Genomic DNA, 19,348 nt, shown 5'->3' on the forward strand with positions numbered 1-19,348 from the left:
GAACATATATTAGTACCGTAGATAACATATAAAAAAAATACTATTATAAAAATTATTATAATGAACAACTCCATATTTTTCAATATGTGCATAAAAAAACCTATAAACAAGGCACTTACATGCACAAACCAATGTTGATATATTTGTGTGTCTGTGTGTGCACAGGTAAAGATCGCAGTTAACGGGAAAAAGAACTTTCCATGTCAATAACCTTGTGTACATTCATCCACACAAAGACCCTGCTTATTAGGACTCTAATTTTCTATAAATGGTGAAAAAAACCCTTTATTATAAAAATTGTATGTATATATACTCATTGAGGTAAAAAAACATATAGAAAAATGTATGTTTGTCCTAAACCTGAATCAACAAGTCATGGGAATACCAAAGAGTATTTATTTATTAATTACATTAGTCTTATTCAAAACTTGGATTCCCAGAGATCAGGATAAAAAGAAGAACTCTCACAAAGTGACTTATCTTTTTAAAGAGAAAAGAGTATATGGGCATATTTATATGAAAACCCCGAGAGGTGGTAATCAAAATAATTACCGGATATATTAAACCCTGCCGAGTATTAGGATTGTCTAAATATTCAGACAAATCAAAATATATTAAATAGTATTAAACATAAACTTGACCACCCTAACAAACGATTAAATAATTGAATGAGGCTATGTCAGTGCTAGTGAAGAATGTAGAAAAACTTCGCTGTAAGCATAGCGACATGTGAATGATTTTATAAAGGATACAATTTCTCCACAGAGCTAAAAGTGAATATCGCTGTGTCAATGGTCTCTCAGCGATCAGTAAGTGTGTTACCTTGATTACGGTTTGTGTCTAATCACTAATCCAGGTGTGGGAAAACATCAGAGGGCTTTAAGATGTTACAAATATTGTGTCACTATTTTGGAAGATAACAAGATGTCTAAATGAATGCCATTGGTCAATGAATGTAATAAGGCTGTATGCAAGAGCATGTAGCTAAAACGTGTAGCTAAAATGATTCAGTAAGAATGTAACTAAATGACTAAATGTCAATGGGTACAATGATCCATGGTTACACTAAGAAGTGAAAAAATGTGAAAGATCTCATAGGGCCGAGCGAAAAACCGTATCATATATGTCAAACTATGTAAAGAATAACAATTGAACAAAGGTATTGCTGTATCTATGGATGTAGCCAACTATGAGCGTAATGTGTAGCTAAGGAAAGGAAAAACTCAAATCTAAACATAACCATGCATTTGTAGATCAATTGATGAACAAAAGGTGAAAAAATAAAACAAAATTAAAAATATAACAGAGATAAAACAAAAATGGAGATAGAAGTAAAGATGAAAATAGGTCGCGGTATCACCACGTCCATAGACACCGCGGACTATAGGATTGAATGAAGCCGAGGTGTTTGCTCAGCATTTTCATATGAGTTTCACTCTGTTAACCATATTGCTGAGTTAGATGGTCTGTGTGTCTTTATTTTTTCAAAAGTTAAAGGTCTGCTAGACCTTATATAGAGATCTGTTTCCAGAAATCTGAGCATGAATGATATTGTTTAAAATGATATGTAGTAGAGGAAAAAGCTAAAACTTGAAAATAAGCATGTGTAAGTAAAGGTAGACTTAGAGTGAATATGGATCACTGTGTCGCCATGTCTATGGACACTGCGGTCTGTGAGATCAGGTGTATAAAGCCAAGGCATTTGCTCAGCTTTTGGTATAAGTTTTACTCCACATACAAACAAAAAGGAGGCAATAAGCCCTACTCCAATCCTCCTATCTCAGCGCTAAAGGATATTCGGTATATACAGATGGAAGATAATAATGGTAATAAACCGCAGTGATTTAACCTGATGTCACCATATTCTGAGTGAGATATCTCTCAGCAGCCACTTAATACAAAAAGAAATAGAAATATAAATATGGATAAATGAATGTGCTATATGAAACAGCAATTAACCCATCAAAGCAGTGCTATTTTCAGTCCTCAATGCTGACTGATAAAACAAAGTCTTTGTAAATGCAAGCAAAACACATGCAGGCAGGTAAATTCCAACAAAGACACAGCGGTTGGAGCTCGGTCTGGATTCCCTTATATGAATAGTAGATCTGATGAGTGCACCTTTCACCATCTATTGGGACACCTTGTGCTGCACACACCCCGTAGGGGTTCAAACTCACTGGAGCCAAGAGGTTAACAAGCCTTGGATCAAATCCTCTCTCTGTTTACTCCCGAAGTCCTCCAGGGTTGATGATCAGATAACAGCAACAATGTCCACATGTAAAAAAGAGACCCCGAATAGTCCAGTACTGTTTTGATAATCAACCAGGCACAGCTGATCCGCACGCAGTGCGCTCCAAGCTTGTAGTTGTATACTAGTGGAATGAAGGACTGATCAGCTGTGAGTGTGTATCATCCATCCAGTCTGCAACCAGTACCCTTGTGCTTTGAGAGAAGCAGTTTGAGTTATCCACTATTACCAACCAACTGAAAGCTAGAAGGCTATCCTTTGTAAGGAACTGTGCCCACCGATTTTTACAGTGTATTTACTTTATTTGTTTTTTTTTTCTCTTATTTGTGACTTACAATAAATTATCAAAATGGTACTGGACTATTCGGGGTCTCTTTTTTACATGTGGACATTGTTGCTGTTACTTTGCTGAGGACTTTGGGAGTAAACAGAGAGAGGATTTGATCCAAGGCTTGTTAACCTCTTGGCTCCGGAGAGTTTGAACCCCTACGGGGTGTGTGCAGCACAAGGTGTCCCAATAGATGGTGAAAGGTGCACTTATCAAATCTACTATTTTTATATAAGGGAATCCAGACCGAGCTCCAACCGCTGTGTCTTTGTTGGAATTTACCTGCCTGCATGTGTTTTGCTTGCATTTACAAAGACTTTGTTTTATCAGTCAGCATTGAGGACTGAAAATAGCGCTGCTTTGATGGGTTAATTGCTGTTTCATATAGTACATTAATTCATCCATATTTATAAGTTTTACTCCATTGATCATATCGCTGAATTAGATATTCTGTGTGTCTTCGTTTATTGAGGAGTTTGGGGTTCACTAAACTGTGTATGGGAGGCATAAACATGAATGGTGTTATTTCTAATAATGTTTAATTATATTATGCTTTGGATCTCCTTGTTGCTATTAATGTGTAGATATGAAAATAACTTTACCCATAGTTATAGCTACAGTAACGAATGGATACTTGGGACCGATGGAGGTATGTTATCATTGCCATGAGGTATTTTTAAAAAGGAAAATGAAGCTAAATAATGGGTATAGAGACTAAATAATCACAAACCAAAACAAGTAAACTATATATTAATCATAATAATAAGAGACATCCCATTCGAAATTTAAGCCAAAGGGAATTCTAGTATTTAAAGAAAAAATCCAAAAAACTTCACGTTTGCATAAAAGATGGAACTTATCTCCTCCTCTCATGGGCATAACTATTTTTTCTACTCCTTGAATAAACAAGCTGGAGACATCTTTTTGGTGTACGAAAATCCAGTGTTTGGCCACATTTGTTAATTTGTCTTTTGCTATGTCATATAAATGGTCATGTAATCGATCCTTTAGACACCGTGTAGTGCGGCCAACATACTGGATTTGACATTTGCCACAAGTGACGACGTACACCAAAAACTGTGTGTTGCAGTTAATGAAAGAGGGGACTTTAAACATTTTGCCGTTTGTACATGAATGTATATTTCTGTCTACTTTAATGTGACAACAGTAGTTACAACTCCTTTTCCCACATCTGTAGTTCCCCGTTAGACTTAACCAATTAGTTTTATCTTGTGTCCTTGGAAATAAACTCGGTAATAGGGAATTCCCTAGAGTGGGTGCCCTATGAGAGACCACCTTGATGCCCCTGGAAAGGACCTTACTGTAAACTGGGTCATTGTGTAAGATAGGGAGATATCTGTTTATGATGTTCTTTATCTTGTTAAATTCTAAGCTGAAGGGTGTAGAAAAAATTGGGACACCCACTGGAATTTTACTGGAGGGTCCCTTAGACACCTTTTTATTTCTTTTTTGTGTGTTTTCTTTTAAAAGAACATGTCTAGAGATTTTACTGACAGTATTAAGAGATTTTGTGATTAAGGATTCTGGGTACCCACGGTCTTTGAAGCGTTGTGCCATATCACGAGATTCTACGTGAAAACTTTCGGGTGTACTGCACAAACATTTTAACCTCAAAAATTGGCCGTATGGTACCCCTCTGATGGTGTGTTTGGGGTGTGCAGAATCAGCTCTAAGGATTGTGTTTCCCGCTGTGGGCTTTCTGAAAAGACTAGTGTGAATCACATCTTCTGTTCCTGTTAATCTTACATCAAGAAACTCTATACTGTTGGTTTCCAGAGTTCCCGTGAACTTCAGATTAAGATCATTATCATTGAAATAGGAAAGCCAAACATTGATGTCAGCACTGGCATCAGATGTGATAGATAAAAGATCATCAATGAAACGGCAGAAGAATACTGTGTCTAGTCGGCGGGGGCTATTACATCCAAAGATGCGAGACCTCTCCCACCAACCAAGCATGTACTGGCCATCGGGACTACCGGGAGTTTCCCGGTGGGCCGATGGCTCAGTGGGCCAGTTTTAGTAACAGAAATGCCTTCTTTCCTTTTGTGTAGCGGGTGCCTGCGGCCCCGAATCTTCCTCCAGACGCCACGTAGCTAACACAGGCACAAATTGGGTCTCTCAAGCTAGATTTCCAAACTGGTTGCTAGCCGCCTGCCGCTTAGCGTGTAGCAACCAGTGACGTCAGGCACACAGACACAAAAGGAGGCTGGGACGGCCCCAGCATTCACAGCGGAGCAGGATTTAACTTTCTCCTCCTCTGCGCCCAGTGCTTAGCTCCACCCACCTCCTCTTCTGCTCCGGTGACATGTTCTCAGAGAGGTGTGATCTTCTTCTTCTGCTGCTCGTGCCCGACTTTTCTGCACTGCCTGAGTGTTGTCTGAGGGACCCGAGAGGGAGAACAGACCTTCCTTTGCCCGCTGTGTCCCCACTGGTCCTTTCCCTGCTACCTGTTGCTGTTCGGGATCTCCAGGCAGCTGTCACTATGTCAGTGAGGTGACATCAGGCATGCCCATTCTAGCTCCCGAACTACAGTCTACAGCACAGTTTTGACCAATGGGTAAACAAGCAGAAAGCAGCAGGAAATATGACAGGTGAGCCTGAGGGGACATCAGCAACACCAGATGACATCAATGTACAAGATAATGGATCAGTAAAAAGTGTGAGGATCGGTTTTAGTGATAAGCTCTTAACATTAAACAAAACTAGTTCTGAATGAAAGCTGTGAACCCTTAGGGCTTAACTTAGTAACAGTGCAGTTACCCTCCAAAGTGACTGAAGGGGTTAGTTTGTACCTCTGATTTAAGATAAGAGTCAGTGGAAGCTTCTCTCTCCCCTTATCTTAGTTTGCAAGTTTTGCTGTATTGCCGCTTCAACTTCCTGCTCTGGTGTGGCTGACCTGAGTGTTCAGAATCATTACCTGAGGATCAGTATTCAGGATGTGTTTGAAATGTGGAGAGATAACATTATTTTATCACTAAAGTAGAGCCACAGTATCTTACGCCATTGATATGAAACAGACTCTAGTCAAGTCACGAACAGCATTGCATGGGTATCTATTGATGTGCTATATGTGTAGCCTCCCTGGCGGTTTTCCCGAGTGTGGCTCGGGGTTAAAATTCAGTACCATTAGCGGTAACCCCGAGCCACACTCGGGATAGCATTGCAGGATCCTGGGGCAGCGTTACTTACCTTGTCCCCGGGATCCTGCGATGTCCCCCGCAGTGTCCGAGGGCTCCGTCCTCCTCCGAAGCCTCTCCGTGCCAGGCTCCGTTCCCTGCGAGCGGCGCGACGCACGGGGGCGGAGCCTGGCGGCAAATTCAAAAAAATGTCAAAATCATAACACATACAGTACTGTAATCTTACAGATTACAGTACTGTATGAAATGATTTCACATCCCTTTTGTCCCCAGTGCTCTGGCCCATGCCCTGCATGCAGTTTTACATGATATACACTGTTCTTTCTGCCTGGAAATTGGAGATTGTCCATAGCAACCAAAAAGTGTCCCTTTACGTCAAAAGTGGCTTTAGACCAGCTAGAAAACAGCGATAGTAAATTAGAACACTTGCAGAATTGAGCGATAGTGAATTGTGGGGAAATTTATTTTATTACTATTTTTTTTAATTTTTTTTAATTATTTATTTTTATTTATTATATTATAATTTATGTTTTTGTGTTTCAAACTTTATCATACCCGGGATATCTACTAGACTCTGGTTTGGACAGATTTAAGTGTGTTATTGTTAAGATTTACAGACCTACAATATAAAACGCCAAATTTCCATGCAAAATAATTGTACCGCTTTCAGCACCTAAAATCCGAAATAATCATACCGCCAGGGAGGTTAAACCATTTATTTCTCCAATGATCTATTAGGGCTGGTTCACACTGCTGCGATGCGGGAACCCTGCGAATCCATTGCGGGTTCCCGCATCGCATGTTTCCTTGTGGCAGTTCACACTGCCCTATGCCAACTGCTAGTTAATGACACCCCCAAATCAGTTCGCAAAGCGCAGTGCGATCTGCAAACTTGGACAGGAATCGAATCACAGGGGTGTGAACACCCCTGCGATCTGATTCTGCTGTGGACAAAAAAGGGTCCTGTGCGAGTTCGATGCAAATTCAGCCATACAATCTTTTTGGCTGAAATCGCATCGCACAGAGATCGCATGTGATTTTCACTGCAGCGCGGTGTGAATCACATCCGATCTCTGACATTGCAGCAGTGTGAACCGGCCCTTACTCCAGTGTGAACCGGCCCTTATGCTGTCATGTTAGGTTGCAGTAAATTGATATAAGAACAGGAATAAAGTATCTGCTTTCTACTGACAAGTCTAATAAGAGAAGTATTAGGATGCACTAATTTTCTTTTCCTCAGACCATGTACACTGACCTGAGAGCACCTCTATATATGCCCAGTGCTGGGTGATATGTACATTATATTGATGGATTGCTGCTAAACTGATTCTTGGTGGATGCAGAAGGATATTTCTGTGGAGCTTTTCAGGGAGACATCTATTCATGATATTTAATGTATCATTATTTTAGGTATAGACATTGAGATTTATAGCAGCTGAATGAGGTCCACACATTATAGGGAGTGCAGTTTGACAATGCTGCCAATTTGTCATGGTGAAGGGTGAAGGCCTTATTCATTTAGTTTAGATCTAAAATGGCTTGTTATAGTTATAGTTTAACCCCATTTTGTCCTTGTGTGTGGCCACATTTTTATCCAATTTTTATCTTTTCTACATTCCTGCACTATATACACTATATTTTCCAGTATGTCACTGGACTTCAAGTAGTTATACCATGAAAAATGATTATTGCCCCCCCCCCAGTTTTGACTGTGGTATCTTATGTGCCCCCCATATATATTGTTCCTAGAGTCACCACTGTGTACTGCCTATAATAGAAATAAAGTAGAACGGCTAATGGACAGTGAAGGGGGGCTTGGGTGGCCATCAGGTTTGGCCATGTCTGGCCAGCATGAGACACACTTGTCATCTGCACTGCCCATCACCTCACTTCATAGTGCACAACCTGGCTCAGCCTCAGCACCGCTGCATTGCTGAAAGGCAGCCAATGGCTGTGCAGCAATGCCGGTTTCTAAAATTCCAGCCAATGAGGATGTAGCAATATTTCTGCATTACGCTAGCCCTCCCACTTCACTTGTTCGCTTGTTTTTGTGCGTGTTTGCAAAATTAAAGTGGGCCGGTCAGGATGAAGTCCATTGCCACATTTTTGTCCCAGTCCAGCCCTGCCACCAACCCATACAAAGGCTGGCTAGTGAGGGCGAAAATTTCGCTCCCATGGAGGCCCCACATTTCTGGAGGTAATAGTCCCCGTCGAACATGAAAAAGTTATGGGTCAGGAGATATTCCAAGGCTAGTAAAATGAAATCTTTTTTTCTCCACTTACAACATGGATTAGCATTAGCCAGCAGCTGGGGCTTTTCAACTCTGGAGAGTAACATCTATTTTATACCTGGTTTGGACACAACCTGGTGCGGGGAAAACACTTGTGCTGCATTTTCATTCCGGACTATTGCTATGAAAGTAAAATATAGGTTTTGGAGTGGCCGACACTCACTACACAGCCATTGCCACAGCTTTGAGACCCGGGCTTCCCCACCTGGATATCTCTCTTGCTGAGCGGGCAATAGGGTTTTCCAATTTTGATACGGAACTCGGAGCCTTCTGATGTTAACCCTTCGTCATCTGGCGGTATCGTATATAACAATTATCAAAGTGCTTCCACTATGACTATGAGCTTGGTGTTACCAATTTATTTTTGCTCCTTTTAGCCTTATTGGACAGTTGTTTTTAATTTTAAAGTGCATCTAATAAATTAACTTACTTGTTTGAATTCACCATTTGTCAAGAACTTTTGTGCTGGTCCCATCGAGCACTGCTATTGTTGTTTTTTGTCACTCTCTTTATGGACCTTGCCTCCTCCTGCAATCGGCACCCCCCCCTCCAGATGGGGATGCCCTCCTGCTGCTGTCTAGTACTCCATTCTTCACTCCTCCCAGCCGACCACCCCCTCCCAGTGGCCTGTTACCTCAGCTTATATGGGAGGCCTGCCCCCTGCCAATTCCAGTTGGGGATTGGTCAGGGCTCCTCACATGAGCTGCCTGCCACTCCAGTTCTAGGCTGTGCCCCTCTTCCAGAACATTCTCCCTCAAAGCAGGGGAGGTGCCTCAGAACCAAAGCACAGGTGGTCACACCCACTGCTACTCTGACCACTCCCTGCCCCCAGATCAAAACAGACAAGCCTAGCCTGAAGCATAGGCCTGCCTAAATTTACTTGTACCGGCAGTTCCCCTAGAAAAAATCCTTTGCTAGCACTTACCTATGGTAGAGGGCGCTACAATAGATTAGAAAAAGAATGCTGGAACTAGCATGCAATGCTGCTAACAACTGTCAAAACCTTAGTTTGTATAACATAAAATGAATATAAATCTAGCTTTCTGCTCAAAGTACATAAACCCTAACAGAATGATAGTTAGTTTGCTTATTTATTTTCTCTTAGTGATTTCTGATGTCAAGGTATTCTTTCTTTTTTTACTTTTTTTAATAGAAAGTCACATGGGCAGCAAGGGCTGTCATTGGTGGAGTGATATTAAAATATAAAATAATACAGGTTCATGCAACTAAATGCGAGTTTATATAATATAAGTATTAAGGAAAAGGAATAAAAGGGGAAAAGGGGAAAGGAAGGGAAAAGGAAAGAAAAGGAAAGGAAAGAAAGAACAACCCCCCTATTGTCTTTCTACAAAGAGTAATGGTGCTTAATAAAGAAAGAATGTAGTGTATAATGTATAGATGTGTGTGTCTGTGTGTTCCTGAACCCAAGCCAGTACTATGGGTGTGTGAGAGATAAAATATTTCAAGTTTATTAACATAATTGAAAAATTATTACAGTATAATCAGCATAAATATCAGTACAATATAATTCACAGCGAATTCAAAATATGTGATCACAGTCTATTGGTTGTCTTATTACTGTGGTAAATAGCACCAACAATATATAGAAATAAAGTATAAGTAATATAATGTAAACTCTTGACTTTGACTATATCCATTCAATTTCAAATTGTACACCTGCCTATTTTAAGATATATTGAAGCCTCACTCCCCCTTCAACACCCCAAAGGGATCACACTGTATCCAAGGAGGAGTGAGGATTCTCCCTCTCATTATCTATTTTTTCTCTTAAAAACTTCCATTTGAGAGAAGAGAGGAGATATTATTGACAATCCGTTATATCCAGCTCAAAGATTATTATGGAATTTATCAGGGGTACAATATAATGTTCCCATTATAATAGATCAAAGATAGACATCCTGACCCTAGTATGAAAAATTAGTATATAAACCTGAGAATTTCTATGTAACTTTAAGGAAAAATTATACTGTTCCTAAAACAGAAAAAGGAGATATTTTAAAGGAAAAAGACTAGGGGAGAAGAGAGAGAGAGAGAAAAAAAAAAAAAAGAAATAGTACAGAAAAAGAGTATTGAATGCTTGTCTGTCCGATGTGAAACTCAAAAATCAGCGATTGGTGTTGCTACCTATGTCCGGTATCAGAGAAATTCCCATAAACCGAGCCCAGGGTTCCCAAGTGGCTAGAAATTGTGTGGTCTTGTCCAGTAAGGAACTAACCGTTTTTTCTTGTTCCATTATCCATGAAATCTTCCTTTTCATGGACAATAGAGATACCGAAGACTTCTTCCATGCTTTAGCAATAGTCAATTTGGCTCCTGTCAATATAAACAGAATCAATTTACGGGTGTAACCTTTCGTATGATGTGGAAGACCCTATTCCAAAATCCTCGGATTCTGGGACATTCCCACCATATGTGAATCATAGAACCTATTCCCTGACAGCCTCTAAAGCATAAAGGTAAAGTGGAAGGGAACATTGCTGCCAATCTTGTGGGAACCAAGTACCATCTCGTGAATATTTTAACATTAGCTTCGATGAGTGAAGTATTGTATAAACCTTTAACCGAGAGAGAATAGTTCTCATCCAGATCCCATTCAGTCTGATGGTCTTTCTCCCAGGCCAACATGTATGGTAATTTTACGGAATTAAAAGCAAGTGAAGCATAGATCACAGAAATCCCTCCCTTCCGCTCCGTATCTTGTGCACACCAACCTTCATATGCCGTAAATCTTGGAGGATTAGGTTTAGTTTTCCATAAAGAGTGAACAAAGCTTGAGATCTGGTAAAATCTAGACTTTTCTGTAGAGGGAAGATCTAGTTCATCTATAAAATGTTTAAGGGGTAGTGGGCCTGTGCAAGAAAAAAATTGACCAATGCGGTACACCCCCTTGTCCCTCCACCACTTGAAGGCCTCAACATCCATGCCATGTTGGAATAGAGGATTTTGGAACAGATGAGCTAATGGTTGTATATCCGAAACCAGGGAAGGAAGCTTCCTAAGGGAATCCCACAAAGTGAGGGATTGTGAAAGGGTTGGTGACAATATTGGAGGCCTGTTCCTGGGAGGACACCATAGTAAATATTCCATGGAGAATGTAGGAGCTGCTTGGTTTTCTATTAATATCCAATCTGGTCCCTCAGTTTTAAGGTATATAATGGACAATTGTGCTAATCGGGCTGCTTGATAGTACCATAGGAGGTTTGGAAAACCCAATCCACCTTGCTTAGGGAGATTAAATAAGTTACGGTTTGATAGACGTGAACCTTTCTTGTTCCAAATGCATTTATTAAGTTTACCTTGAAATGTTTTTAGATGGTTCCTTCTAATCGGGATAGGAAGGGATCGAAACAAATACAAAAGTCTAGGCAATAAGGTAATCTTGACCAAATTAATTCTACCAATCCAGGCAATATTGTGTGACTCCCAATTCTTGAGATCAGCTTCAAGTTTTCGATACATTGGGGGGGTAATTTGCTTGGTACAGATTTTCAATCTTGGGAGTTATATTAATTCCCAAATATTGATGAATTACTCCAGCTAAAGTCATATGTTTCCTGTAATTGGGAGACCAAAGAGCTTGGGAGGGATACATTGAGAGCCTGAGATTTAGACATATTCCCTCTTATGCCCCGTACACACGGTCGGACTTTGTTCGGACATTCCGACAACAAAATCCTAGGATTTTTTCCGACGGATGTTGGCTCAAACTTGTTTTGCGTACACTCGGTCGCACAAAGTTGTCGGAATTTCCGATCGCCAAGAACGCGGTGACGTCAAGCACATACGACGAGACTAGAAAAGGCCGGTTCGGAACCAAGTGCAGGACACTCTTTGGGCTCCTTTTGCTAATCTCGTGTTAGTAAAAGTTTGGTGAGAGACGATTCGCGGTTTTTCAGACTCGTGGCTTTCAGATCGTTTTCTGCCGTTCAGTTTGTGCTTGTGGGTTTGTATCTGCTCTTCAGTGCGTGCAGCAAGTTCCACGTGACTTTAGGTAGTCATTGTATTCTTGTTCGTTCGTTACTGTTTTTCAGGTCGCTCTTCACAGGCTTTGCTGTTCTTCAGTGCGTTCTGTTACTTCGTTCTGAGCAGCCAACCGTTTTCTAGCCATGTTGCGCATGCGTACTCCTCGTAGAGTTTGTGCTGTGCGGGGGCTTGGTGTTGGGGTCCTGACCTTGACACAAGTCCAGTCCATGAACAGGGTGGGGAGGAGTTCATGGACCAAGAATTGGTTGCTTCAGCGTGACCAGTTCTCTCATATGCCTTTGCTCCGTGAGATCCGTGAGAATAATCCTGATGATTTCAGGAACTTTTTTCAGGATGACGGACCCCGTATTTCACCGTCTGTTGGCTTCGCTGACCCCCTATATCCGCAGGCAGGATACCTGCATGAGGCAAGCCATCACTCCGGAGCAGAGGTTGGTCGCTACCTTGCGGTATTTGGCGACAGGGAGAAGCCTGCAGGACCTCAAGTTCTCAACAGGCATCTCCCCCCAGGCTCTGGGTATCATCATCCCAGAGACCTGTTCTGCCATCATCCAGGTCCTACAGAAGGAGTATATGAAGGTAAGATTTTTATCCTTTAATGTCACATTTTATTGTATTGAATGTTTGCTAATATCTTGTATTTCTTTCCTCATTCCCTAATTACCATGATTGGAATATGCTGTGAATGTCCCCTTTGTTCTCATGCATGCTGGATTTTTATGTAATTATTATTTTAGGTCCTTCATACATATTTGCCCTTCAATAACCTCCCCAGCATGGTGTCTCCTGGCCTATATTCACCTCATGTAGTCACTTAACAATGTATTTTATCAGCTCCATAGTAGTGCTTTACCCCAAACACCCCCTAAAATATTTTGAAATGTTATTTTTTCTTTAAATTCAGGCAGAGTGCCAGAGGTTTTTTTTTTGTGGTGTCCCCAAATAATTTTTAGTAACCCTCCCTCCCCCAACTGCTAACTCAGCTGATCCCAATTCTCTATCTATCCTCAATCATCTATCTGCTGACTTTGCCAAACCCATACACACTATACCCATCTCTTTTGTGCTCAGATGTATGGATGAATTACCCAAAGCATGTAGTGCAAGGGCCTGCCTGTTTACTTTCCAATGGTACTGTTTAAAGTTTTTGTATTCTATTATTATCTTGATAGGTAATAGCAGAATGTCCAAATGTCCTCAAATGTGTACAGTGTGTATTTATATCTTTGTATTATGACACTTCTTACCTGTCCAGTGGGCTGCCAATAGCGTAACTAAGGAGGGGCTGTTCCAAGTAATACCCATTATTTAGGCATTCATCTCTCAATGAAGTGAAGAGGGTTACCTGTCCAAGATTTCCACACACCCCATAATGTTAGAAATGGCCCATGAGAGGGGGGAGGGGGAATATGATAGGTGTACCTTATACTTTGGCGTTGTTAAATTCCCCTTACTAAATGCTATCTGGAGGTTGACCCATAATGTTTGTGCCTAATCTGCTTGCCATGTTTCTGAGCAAAAATAGTAATGTTTTATTTTTTCCCTCAACAGTTTCCTTCAACGCCACAGGAATGGCAGACTGTGGCCTCCCACTTTGCCCAGCGGTGGGACTTTCCTAACTGCAGAGGGGCAATTGATGGGAAACACGTCCACATCGTCCCACCACCCAACTCGGGGTCGTACTATTTCAACTATAAGGGGTTCAATAGTATAGTGATGTTGGCGATGGTGTCGGCTAATTACGACTTCTTGTATGTGGATGTGGGGAAGAATGGCCGGATGTCCGATGGTGGAGTCATTGCCCAGACGGAGTTCTACAGGCGTCTCCAGAATGGCAGCTTGGACTTGCCACCTCCAGAGGACAATGTGGAAGGACTCCCATTTGTGTTCGTTGCTGATGAAGCGTTTGCGCTGGGGGACCACCTGATGCGGCCATTCCCAATGAGGACCCTCACCCCGGAACAGAGGGTTTTTAATTACCGGCTGGCCAGAGCTGAAGAGTGGTGGAGAACACATTTGGAATCCCGGCCAGCCGGTTCCGCCTATTTATGACACCCATCCATATGGCGGAGTATAAACTGAACCATATTATACTGGCGTGCTGTATTCTCCATAACTTTTTAAGGAAACATTCGGCCAACTATGCTGGCTCAGTTGGGCCTGAGGCCGGAGTGATACCTGAAACACTGACGGCGCTTGAAAGCGGCCGTCCTGGCTTGCCCTCCCTGAGTGCCCGTGATGTCCGGTTACGCTACCTGGAGTTCCTTGCGGGTAGGGGGGCTATCAATATGCCAGCAAATCTGTGAAGCCTTTTTATAATAAAAAACAAAAAGAAATTCTTTGTGGACATTTACTGCTTGTGTTTGTTTTAGCTGACCCTGACAGAAATGTGTTGAGTGCAGAAAATGGCGTGATTGTGTAACCTTATACAAAGCACTGTTGGCTGTTATTTACTAAATGCAAAAACACATTTCACTACAAGTGCACTTGCAACTGCACTGAACCTGCACTTGTAGTGCAAAGTGGATTTGCCCCTAGGAAATAACCCCCATTTTCCCTGAAAACAGCAATTACATCACCCCAAAAGTGTTGTAGTGTTGAGACAATAATAATACACACATTCTTGATGAACCAACTTTTTTATACCTGCACAATCACATGTGCATTTACCAAAGGTTTTTAAAACAAACCAACATGTTTGTTGTATAACAGTTTTTTGGGTGGCATTATCAAAAATAGAAATGTCCATTTACGATAAAACAGGCCTGTGTAAAACCAAGAAGAAAGACAAAAAACTTGAACTTACAAAGTTCACATTAGGTAAAACCTGAAGGCAATATCAGACATCAGTATTTAGGAACTGTGTTTGATATTGCGTTCAGATGGGGGGGGAAATCACCCCTGGAAAAGCCAAATTTGGAAGATGCACAGCAATTTACAAATGTCAACATGTGCTAGCTGCCATCACGGGGGATCAAGGGATGTGTTTTGGGGGAGCAAGCCCTTCCTTACCGCTACTTTATAATTGAGGAAGGGGTTGCACCCCCAAAACGCGTCCATTGATCTCCCGTGATGGCAGATAGCACATGTTGGCACACTGTGTGCATCCTCCAAATTTGACTTTTCAAAACATTGCAAAAAGATTTAAAACATTGTACCACAATCAAAAAAGTGATTTGGTGGGGTTTTAAATTGGCCCCAAAACATCAATGATGTTATTATTTCTTTTAATCACATCATTGATTTTTGTCTTTAGGTTCTCCAATTCCAAATTACACTCCATGATCTCCCCGATCAGCATCTGGGCACTTTCGGATGTGAAAGGATCTCGATCACCTAAAAAGAGAGAAACCAAACAAAAACAGGTATCAAAAATCTGTCAGCATCCATCTCTTACCTGAGTCTGTGGTCGCAAACACTCACCTGTTGTGGTGGCAAGTTCAACCACATCTTCTTCCTCCTCCTGCTCTTCTTGGGATGGTGGTATTTCCCCTTCTTCCCGAGGTGGGGGGTCTCTGTTCTCCTCGGATGAGGGGTGTCCTCCGAGTCTTCTCTCCCCTATGTAAAACAAAAATGGTATAATTAGCACACAGTGATTTGATGGCAGAACTATAAATAGGAAACATTGCTTGGAAGTGGGGTACAATTGTCTATTTTAGCAGAGTTCCAAGATGTCGCTTTTTTATTGTCCTTTGCCAACCTGCAATACTTTACCTGTTTAGTACAAGCTTCACAGATGGAGACCCCCCCTATAGTATACACTGGAGCACCCGTGTGCCCCCCCTAATAAAAATTGTGTTCTTGTGTCCCACACTAGTGCTCCAGTGTCCAGATGTGAAAATAGCTGCTCAGTGTCCTCTCCTTACACAGAATCTAGTTTGCATTTCATTCTAGCAACAAACCCATCTACACAACCAAATATTTTTCATCCAAGTAGACCCTAAAAAATGTGGGCAAATGCATATGGCAGAAACAATGTTGTTTTAGAGGGTAAAAAAAAAAATTTTGTAGACGAACGAATAATGGGCCCATGAACATTAAAGTTGACAGTTTAAACTGTACAATTAAGATAAGCACATGGAGCAGCACGAACGTAATAAAGACAAAAATAATAGGAACACAGCACAACTACTTACTTTTTTGCAGCACTCTCCGGATCGTTCGGTACTGCTCGGGCTCTCTTAATTTTAGGTCCGACCACCGCTTCCTGAGCTGATCTTTCGATCGTCGTGCCCAAAGTTTCTGTGCAGACTTTTGACCACTTTAGCAATGATTTTGGCCTTTCTGATGTTGGGGTGGGGGTAAGGTCCATACTTGCCGTCATAGTCGGCCTTCTTCATGATGTCCACCATCTCCAACATCTCCCCAAAGGACATATTTGTCGCCTTAAATCGTCTCCTTCTGGATCGGGACGTTTCCGGATCCGGGCTTTCCTCCTCCTCCTCGTTGCTAGAATTAGCACGCACCTGCTCTAACTCCGCCATGTGCTCTTCACCCACTGCGCCGAACGAAAAGGGGCGGGGAATAGACTAGAAAGAACGTCAGGGGCGGGCGGAGTTACACGCATGCGCAGTGTGTATAAAGCGTAACACGTGTGCGTAGTACGTACGATCTGTGAGCGGAGGAAGGAGCATTGGACGCGCCGATCGTAAGAACGAAGGTAAGAGACAAACTTGTGCCTATACTGCTTCTATATTGAGGCCTATATTGTAACAAGATTAGGAGAGTTTTATCTGACATTAGGCTTTGTCTTGTGTTGTGTCTTGCAGTGAACATGGATATGCTACTGAAAGACAATGACTTCATGTCAGTATTCCTAGATATGTTAAGGGAGCTGCCATGTCTGTGGGAAATTAACCACCCCCATTACAAGAACCAAGCAAAGAGGAAGGCAGCACTGGGGCAATTGTGTGAAATTGTGAAGCAGGTGATCCCCACGGCAGACATCACATATTTGAAGATCTTAATTGGTGGCCTGAGGAGCACTTATCTAAGGGAGCGCAAGAAAGTCCTGGATTCGCAGAGATCCGGAGCAGCAGATGACATTTATGTCCCCAGGATGTTGTACTACGACAGGCTGCATTTTCTGGCAGGCCAGACTGAACCCAGGCCATCCCTCTCCAGTCTTCCTTCCACGCTTCCTTCCCCCCCGGCTGAGGCCTCTGACGCCCAACCTGGGCCTTCCAGGCAACAACATGTGGAGGAGCCCAGATTGAGCCAGGAATAGCATTCCTCTAAATATTTCTGCTTGTCCAATCAATGATGTTACCTAGATGTTAGTTTGGAGTACTAATTTAGGATTGTGATTGAGGAAGCAAAAACTAAAACCATGTCCCTTTTTCATACACAGGGAAGTCTCAACTAGGAGGTGGCCGGGCCGAGCCGGCTGGCTGATCTGCAGGTCCCTCCACTCCCCCTGGAAAGAGAAAGTGGCAGGAGGAGGAGTGCCCTAGAGGAGGCTACCAGAGGACTCTTTTGGAGGGCTACAGAGGTCCTGGGAGCACCACACACCGTGGAGGAGGACATTGCTGCCACCATTGCCTATAAAATGCAGAGGATGGAGGAGGGCCAACAAGCCATGTGTGAGTCGCTTATATTGGAGGCTCTTAACAAAGGTATGAGGGGCCTAATTACAGCTCAGACACACCTTTGCGATGTTCCTCCTCCTCCTCCTGCAGGTCCTCCTCCTCCTCCTCCTCCTTCTCATCCAGGTCCTCCCAGTCCTCCTCCAGGTCCTACTCCTCATCCTGCCATATCTCCAACAGCACAGCCACAGCCCGGAAGGAAGCGTGGAAGGAAGACCAGAAAGTGAGGACCCTGGATCCAGTCTGGTCGGCCAAAAAATGCAGCCTCTTGTGGTACCACAGCCTGGGGACACAGATGTCATCTGCTGCTTTCCAGATTTCTGCGACTTCGGGACCAGACTGCCCTCCCTTACATATGGACTCCTCAGGCCACCAATTTTGATGTTCAAGAATTGATGTCTGCCGTGCGGGTCCCAGACTTCGCTAATTTCTCCTGTTGATCCAACGTTGCCTCCCTCTTTGTTTGGTTCTGATCCCTTAATAAAGGATTTTTGTTTGGAATTATACTCTCCTATGTGTTTTACTTCAAAAAGGACAGTTTGTTTGTGAGGATTCATGTACATTTCAAATATACAATGTGAAATGAACAAGGGACACCAACACCAAACAATCTCCTTGAGATTAAATAATACAAGATATCAATGGTGTTGGGGTAACTTGACACACAAAACACACACAAAAATATTCTGGAGTAAAAATAAAAATAACATTGAACAAAGATCAGCCTTGTAAAAAATACAAACATTAAATCTAAAAAAAAAAAAAAAAAAAAGGCTTAAAATCCCCCCAAAAATAAAATAAAATAAAAAAAAAAACATTCTGTCAGATGTGACAACTAATAACAATATATTCAGGGAATCCCAATAAAAAAACAAAAATAAAACTTTGTGAGAAGTGTGTGTGAATATGAGCAGCAAAACTACTTAATTTTTGTCACATTATAAAGAAGAAGAGAGTGCGCTGTATTAAACCATTTTTTACATTGCAGCGTGACGAAAGTGCAGTATACATTGCGAACGCTAAGTTTACCAGAACGAGCTGTTCCGTGCCGGAATTTCTTCTGAGCATGCGTGGCACTTTGTGCGTCGGAACAGGCCACACACGGTCGGAATTGACGCGATCGGATTTTTTTGTCGGAAAATTTTATCTCCTGCTCTCCAACTTTGTGTGTCGGAAAATCCGAGGGAAAATGTCCGATGGAGCCCACACACGGTCGGAATTTCCGACAACACGCTCCGATCGGACATTTTCCATCGGAAAATAGGACCGTACGGGGCATTAGTCCTGAAATTGACACAAATTCATTGAGCAATGAACATATCTCGGGTAAGGAGGAGATTGGGGAGGATAAAAATAGCAGAAGATCATCAGTGAACAGTGCGCATTTATGATTGTTTTGGCCACACTGAATCCCCCTGATATTCAGATTAATACGAATGGCTATCGCCAAAGATTCAATCATTATAGCGAATATCAGGGGTGAAAGGGGGCAGCCCTGACGTGTGCCCCTGCCAATCTTAATTGGGTCAGACAAGAGTCCCTGAAGGCTGACTCTGGCTACTGGTGTTGAATATAAGGCTTCCAAGATTCCTAAAAAATTTGGACCAAATCCCCATCTTCTAAAGACTGCAAAAAGATATGACCATGAAACTGAATCGAATGCCTTCTGGAGGTCCAGCGATAGTAGCATTCCTTCTTGTTTTTGACCACCCTCCCATTCTGATTGC

The 19,348-nt window shown here is 42.1% G+C and overlaps 1 protein-coding gene across 3 annotated transcripts in view; it reads left to right on the forward strand.

The window, feature by feature from the left end:
- The window catches only part of LOC141107591 (complement factor B-like), a 216,902-nt gene that overhangs the window by 12,500 nt on the left and 185,054 nt on the right, over positions 1 to 19,348 (forward strand). The gene's annotated exons all lie outside the window — the stretch shown is intronic.

This window comes from Aquarana catesbeiana, linkage group LG09 (genome assembly GCF_042186555.1).
Source record: "Aquarana catesbeiana isolate 2022-GZ linkage group LG09, ASM4218655v1, whole genome shotgun sequence".
NCBI lineage: Eukaryota > Metazoa > Chordata > Amphibia > Anura > Ranidae > Aquarana > Aquarana catesbeiana.